The sequence below is a fragment of the Hylobates moloch genome, unplaced genomic scaffold (assembly GCF_009828535.3).
Source record: "Hylobates moloch isolate HMO894 unplaced genomic scaffold, HMol_V3 SCAFFOLD_1, whole genome shotgun sequence".
Taxonomy (NCBI): domain Eukaryota; kingdom Metazoa; phylum Chordata; class Mammalia; order Primates; family Hylobatidae; genus Hylobates; species Hylobates moloch.
The window spans coordinates 35,638,214-35,643,795 of record NW_026652276.1 but is presented as its reverse complement, the minus strand read 5'-3'; the positions used below and the strand labels follow the sequence as shown (position 1 = coordinate 35,643,795).

The 5,582-nt window shown below is 44.2% G+C and overlaps 1 pseudogene; it reads right to left on the bottom strand.

Moving 5' to 3' along the window:
- Window positions 1-3,898: 3,898 nt before the first annotated feature.
- Window positions 3,899-4,898, bottom strand: LOC116809482 (heterogeneous nuclear ribonucleoprotein A1-like; annotated as a pseudogene).
- Between the last annotated feature and the right edge of the window lie 684 nt (window positions 4,899-5,582).

Here is a 5,582-nt window from a genome sequence, read left to right as displayed (position 1 = left end):
GTTTTTAGCTTCCTTGCAATGGGTTCAAGCATCCTCCTTTAGCTTGGAGAAGTTTGTTATTACCGACCTTCTGAAGCCTACTTCTGTCAACTTGTCAAACTCATTCTCCATCCAGCTTTGTTCTGTTGCTGGCGAGGAGCTGCGATCCTTTGAAGGAGAAGAGGTGCTCTGGTTTTTAGAATTTTCAGCTTTTCTGTTCTGGTTTCTCCCAACTTTGTAGTCTTATCTACCTTTGGTCTTTGATGTTAGTGACCTACAGATGGGGTTTTGGTGTGGATGTCCTTTTTGTTGATGTTGATGCTATCCCTTTCTGTTTGTTATTTTTCCCTCTAACAGTCAGGTCCCTCGGCTGCAGGTCTGTTGGAGTTTGCTGGAGATTCATTTCAGACCCTGTTTGCCTGGGTATCACCAGTGGAGGCTGTAGAACAGCAAATATTGCAGAACAGCAAATATTGCTGCCTGATCCTTCCTCTGGAAGCTTTGTCACAGAGGGGCACCCAGCAGTATGAGGTGTCAGTCAGCCTCTACTGGGAGGTGTCTCCCAGTCAGGCTACATGGGGGTCAGGGACCCACTTGAGGAGGCAGTCTGTCTGTTCTCAGAGCTCAAACACCATGCTGGGAGAACCATTGCTCTCTTCAGAGCTGTCAGACAGTGATGTTTAAGTCTGCAGAAGTTTCTCTGCCTTTTGTTCAGCTATGCCATGTCCCCAGAGGTGGAGCCTACAGAAGCAGCAAGCCTTGCTGTGCTGCGGTGGGCTCTGCCCAGTTTGAGCTTCCCAGCCACTTTGTTTACCTACTCAAGCCTCAGCAATGGCAGACGCCCCTCCCCCTGCTGGGCTGCTGCCTCGCAGGCCAATCTCAGACTGCTGTGCTAGCAGTGACCAAGGCTTCATGGGTGTGGGACCCACTGAACCAGGGGCGGGATATAATCTCCTGGTGTGCCGTTTTCTAAGGTGGTTGGAAAAGTGCAGTATTTGAGTGGGAGTGTCCCATTTTTCCAGGTACAGTTTGTCACGACTTCCCTTGGCTAGGAAAGGGAAATCCCCTGACCCCTCATGCTTCCCAGGTGAGGTGATGCCCTGCCCTGCTTTGGCTTGCCCTCTGTGGGCTGCACCCACTGTCCAACCACACCCAATGGGATGAACCAGGTACCTCAGTTGGAAATGCAGAAATCACCTGTCTTCTGTACCGATCACGCTGGAAGCTGCAGACTGGAGCTGTTCCTATTCGGCCAACTTGAAATGGCTCTCTCTTTTTTTTTGAAACAGAGTCTAACTCTGTTGCCCAGGCTGGAGTGCAGCGGCACCATCTTGGCTCACTGCAATCTCTGCTTCCTGGGTTCAAGTGATTCTCCTGCCTCAGCCTGCCAAGTGCCTGGGATTACAGGCCTGCACCACAATGCCTGGCTAATTTTATTTTATTTTTTGTATTTTTTAGTAGAGATGCGGTTTTGCCATGTTTGCCAGGCTGGTCTCAAACTCCTGACCTCAAGTGATCTGCCCACCTCAGCCTCCCAAAGTGCTGGGACTACAGGTATGAGCCACTACACCGAGCCACCTTTTTATTTATTTCTGATTGCCATAATATTTCTAAGCCAATACTGATTGAGACCTACTCTGTACCAGGCATGGTCCTGGGAACTACAGATAGAAAGATGATTAAGAATATGGTATTTGCTCACTGTGATAAGTTCAATAAAGGATTCACATATGTAACCCAAATGTCTCCAACAAGCTTCTGGCTCCTGGATGAGATGACTTCAACTGTTTTTCCCTATATGTGTGTCAATTAACAGCATCGCTCACCTTACCTTCTCACCTTACCTCAATCTTTCTTCTCTCTGTGAATCTACAAAAATGGGAGTTTGCTTCTCATGTAGTTTATGTCAACAGCCTATGTCTGCCAGCCTTCTGTTTTGGCAGCTTCTCTCATTGTCCTTCATTAATTATTAATAATGATTTGTTCACATTGTCCACATTGATGGTGCCTAACCTCTCTATTGATATACTTGGAGTGTGTACCCAGGGGAACTAACCTGTTTCCCACCTTTAGTGTTCACTCCTTTCTCTGGCTTGTTGGTTACATTTTTTTTTTTGCTCCACTCTTCAGTAGGGATTGGGACAAGGGATGAGAGTGAGGTGGAAGAGAAAAAAGATATCTTTCTGGCAGAACTGCTTAAGCTCATAATGATACTTTTTTTTTTTTTAACTTTTTTTTCTGATAATCTTGCTTTTGCTTTTTAGCTCCATAGTATATAGGGAACCAGGTGGTTGGATGAGGGTGGATTGAGTTGAGCCTCATTTGAACTCAGAACAAATGTTTCCATCTATTCAACACTTATCCTCAGGCGTGGCTCACTGTGGCAGACTCCTCTCTGGAGTCTGGCTTATGGTGGCCCTCTTCCCAAGCCCACTGGACATGCCTATATATTTCTGAACCTTGGTTGTACATAGGTTCAAACTCATTGCCATGGAGTCCTCAGGAGTCATGCAAATAAGTATGTTTTGATCATCTTTGCTGTTAACAAGTATCTCTAAAACCTAGTGGCTTAAAATAACCATCGTTTTATTATCTCTCATAGTTTCGTGGGTTGACTCAGGTGGGCAGTTCTGCTCGCTTCACTTGCAGTCTCTCATGTGGTTGCCGTCAGTTGGTGACTGTGGTTAGAGTCATCTGGACTTTACTGGGATCAATGTGCCTGTTCATTCTCTAAGTAGACCCAAGACCTCTTCTGTTCTTGTGGCTACTCCATGTGGTCTCTGTCACGGGACTTCTTAGGCGGCAGCTTAGGGTTTCCCAAAGCCAGCATTCCAAGATGGAGGAAACAAAATCAGTCCATCCTTTCAAAGGCTAGGCTTAGAAATAGTGTAGCATCACTTTTGCTGAATTCTACTGGTTACCTCAAGTCACAGGCCAGCCCAGATTCAGTGTGGGAGGGCTTTATGCAAGGATATGAATACTGAGTGTCATGGTACAATGGATGGCCATCCTTAGAGACTAGCCACCACAGTCCATCCTCTGTTTCTCAATGATGTATGTCCTTCCTTCATGCAAAATACATTTTTCTCCCTTCCAAGGCCATTAAAGTCTACTCATACCATGGCATCAGATTTGGGCTTTAAATCCAGGATCATGTCATCTCAATCATATCTAGGCAAGCTTAAGGTATCTTGGGTTCAGCTACCGTCAACCTGAAGACTGATGAAGTAAAAAGACAAATAATCTACTTCCCACCCAACACACAAATAGAATGGCTAGGCAGTGTTGAAAAATTGAAATAGAAATCCCATTAATGAAAGGGAAAATAGGAAGCATAGAGCAGTCACTGGTTCATAGCAATTCTGAAATTAAGGTGAGAAAATATTGCCAATTCTTTGACCAAAATTCATTTCTACTCCCTAGAGTGGTCCTCTGTGGCTCTTGGTTCCACCATTTAGGCTTTTGTTTTCACCCGCTGAGTCATCTTTCCTTTTGCATAAGAAATGGCCTATATATACAGCTGGGTAGCTTCCTCAGCTTTCTCTCTATCAATGTAAGCTTAGGGCCCAGCGACTTCTTTTCATTTTTTTAAAAAACATTTATTCAGCATCACGATCAGACTATTACATTTAGCAATCAATAGCATGGGTGCAAAAAAAAAAACTACATTAAAATCCTTTGTTGAAATGCTTTACACTTTCCACAGAACAGAAACTAAAATAACCTGTTATACAATTAGTCACAAATACAGTCCTCAAGCTTTTTGCCCATACACATGAGTATTTGTCTAAAACATGTCTTCTTTGTAGCAGCTAGGCCATGCCACCACTGTGCTTGGCTGGGTTCACAAATGTGTTGTAACTTGTAGCTTCCCTGTCACTTATCTGGCTCTGCTATCCTGCTAAGCTTTGTTTCCTAATTAAAATCTTCTGCCACTGCCATAGCTACTGCTGCTACTGGAACAGCCATAGCCACCTTTGTTTCATGGTTTGGCTAAGTATTGTTCTCCACTACCATAGGGGCCAGAGCTTCTGCCACCAATCCCTCCTTCATGGGTCTAAAATTTGAAGACCGATTGTTGTAATTGCCAAAGTCATTGTAGCTTCCACCATCTCCAAAATTGCTTCCATCATTACCAAATCCATTATAGTCATCCCCACTGCCACCATATCCACCACCATCATGGCTGCCTCCAAAGCCACCATGACCACTGAAGTTTCCTGCACGACCAAAGTTGTCATTCCCACCAAAACCACCTCCACGACCACCACCAAAGTTTCCAGAACCACTTCGACCTCTTTGGCTGGATGAAGCACTAGCCATCTCTTGCTTTGACAGGGCTTTCCTAACTTCACAGTTGTGGCCATTCACAGTGTGGTATTTCTGAATGACAGTCTTATCCACACAGTCATGGTCATCAAAGATTACAAAGGCAAAACCCCTCTTCTTGCCACTGCCTTGGTCAGTCATGATTTCAGTCACTTAAATTTTTCCACACTGTTCAAAATAATCTCTTAGGTGATGTTCTTCAGAGTCTTCTTTAATTCCACCAACAAATATCTTTTTCACAGTTAAGTGGGCACCTGGTCTTTGAGAATCTTCTCTTGAGACAGCTGTCTTTGGTTCCACAACTCTTCCATCCACCTTTCGTGGCCTGGCATTCATGGCTGCATCCTCCTCCTCCACAGTGGCATATATGACAAAACCAAAGCCCCTGGTGTTCTTGGTGTTTGGATCTGTCATTACCACACAGTCTGTGAGCATTCTCCATTGCTCAGAATGACTCCTCAGGCTCTCATTGGTTGTTTCAAAGCTCAACCCTCCAATGAAGAGCTTCCTCAGCTGTTCGGGCTCTTTAGGAGACTCTGACTTAGACATGACAGCAGGAAGAAGAGAGACTTTAACGATGCTTCTTTGGCGGTGTCTATGGGCAGAAAGGAGCAAGCTAACGAACATACCTCAGACTTCTTTTCATTTTAAACTATGTTTGCATCTTTTAGTCCAAGCTGATGGTACCTAATGAGTACAGTTCTCTTAAACTGTGCGAGTGTCCTATAAATCTTACAGGGTCACTTGATTAGACAGAAGCCACATGCACAATTGTTTTTCAGACTGACCCCCTCTACCTTGGCCTGGGAATCAGGGTGCTGTAGGACAATGTCTTAATATTCTTAGAAGCTCTATTGTCTGGGTGACAGTGTTTATAAGACATACCATTTAAGGTTCTTAGAAGTCTTTCTGTGTAGATAAAAGGGTCTATGAGGAATACCCTCAACACTTCCTAAGGTCTCAACAAATTGGCTACCTCACTGATGCAAAATTACTCCTGGGATCATGTTGTGCTAGAAGGGTCCTGGATTTGATCTTTGATCTGAGGTCATCTCTTCCAGGATCTTTTGCTGTCTGGAGGAGCTAGAGAAAAGAGAAAGTTTTATTTTTGAATCCAGAAAGTCCTAAATTCTGTGTATTTTCTCCTAATTTTGGTTAAAAACTGAAGAATTACTTTTTTAGTTCATTTTGCTCCTCCTGTATGTTAACACAGGCAGCCAAAAGAAGCCAGTTGGTGCTTTTGATACAGTCGTATGTGTGGGGAGTTGGTTCCA